This window comes from Chiloscyllium plagiosum, chromosome 49, assembly GCF_004010195.1.
Source record: "Chiloscyllium plagiosum isolate BGI_BamShark_2017 chromosome 49, ASM401019v2, whole genome shotgun sequence".
NCBI lineage: Eukaryota > Metazoa > Chordata > Chondrichthyes > Orectolobiformes > Hemiscylliidae > Chiloscyllium > Chiloscyllium plagiosum.
The window spans coordinates 3,938,759-3,940,550 of record NC_057758.1 but is presented as its reverse complement, the minus strand read 5'-3'; positions in this window follow the sequence as shown (position 1 = coordinate 3,940,550).

Genomic DNA, 1,792 nt, shown 5'->3' with positions numbered 1-1,792 from the left:
GTTCACTGTCTGCATTTCAAATTAAATCAAATTCTTTCTAAAAGTTAAACGTTTTCAAATTATTGTTCACTAAAATTTGATTGCACAAATCATTTATTTAGTTTAATATTCACAGAGCATGTTGAACTATAGCCATTTTTAATTCGCTGACAAATAGCTGAAGCTTGTACATTTCAGTGAGAAATTAAACTGATTGGTCATTTATAAATGTATAAGAACGCTAATTCAATTTGATTGTTCAATTGTTTGCTCACCCTGAACATGTATTCATTCAGAAGCCAACCATTTTCAAAATGTTGGAGTGACAATGCATTGTTTTGAATCCTGACATTGTGTGTGTAATTCTGATCGCCAAAAGAGTTACATCCATGTTCTTTGTTCAATAGAAAATAAAATGTGCATTCTTTATTTCTGAGTTGGAAAATCTTGACAGGAGTTTATATTATAGTTCCATAAATATAGAATCGACCTGATTGTTTACAGAGATTATAGTTCAGTTGAATAATCATAGTTGTTCTCTTATTTTTTTACCCAATTCATGCAATTCAGCAAACATCTAATCAATATAAGGGTCACCCAACAGATTGTACCTGAAGAAAATAGCAGCAAATGACAAGTCAAGAATCACGTTAATAACTGAACTTGGCGGAGCCTGCCTGGTGTCGGACACTACATATACTGTAATGGCATTCACGTGAATGTAACAATGAACAACATAACTTGAAGATCTGGGCTAACGGCCCTCCCTAGCTTCCTGATCTCACATACATCACTCCCTCACATTCAACAATTGATAAGAATGCACAGCCTGGGTGAAACATAAAACACAGAACAGTACAGCACATTTCAGACCCTTCGACCCTTGACTTCCTGCCGAACTTTTATCCTACTCGAAGATCAGACTAACTGGCATATCCTTCATTGTACTATCATTTATGCGCCTATCCAATGGTCACTTAAACAACTCTAATGCAGCTAACTCTACTACCGCTGGCAGTGCATTCCAAGCACCCACCACCCTGAGTAAAGAACCTACCTCTGACATCTCCCCAAACCTTCTTCCAATCACCTTAAAATTATGCCCGCTCGAGATAGCCATTTCCACCCTGCGAAAAAGTCTCTGACTACCCATTCTATCCATGTCTCTCATCATCTTGTACACCTCTATCAAGTCACGTCCCATTCTTCAGTGTTCCAAGGAGAAAAGCCCTAGCTCTCTCAACTTTACTTTGTAAGACATCCTCTCCAGTTTAGGCAGCATCTTGGTAAATCTCCTCAGCACCCTCTTCGAAGCTTCAACGTCTTTCCAGTAATGAGGCGACTGGAACAGAACACAATATTCTAAGTGTAGTCCCATCAGAGCTTTTTGGCGCTGCAGCATAACCTTGCGGCTCTTAAACTCAATCTCAGGCTAATGAAAACACCATACATCTTAATAACCTTACCAACTTGGGTGACAACTTTGAGCGTCCTATGACATAGACCACACGACCCCTATCCTCCTCCACACTGCCAATAATCCTTACTTTAACCCTGCATTCTGCATTCAAATTCAACCTTCCAAAATGAATCACTTCACACGTATCCAGGTTGAACTCCATCTGTCATATACCAGCCCAGTTCTGCATCCTGTCAATGTCCAATTGCAACTTACAACAGCCCTCCACACCACGTATAACTCCAACAATCTTTGTTACATTGTGTAACTTACTAAGGCACCCTTTCACTTTATCATCCAAGTCATTTAAAAAATCACAAAGAACAGCAGTCCCAGAACCGATTCTTGCAGTAC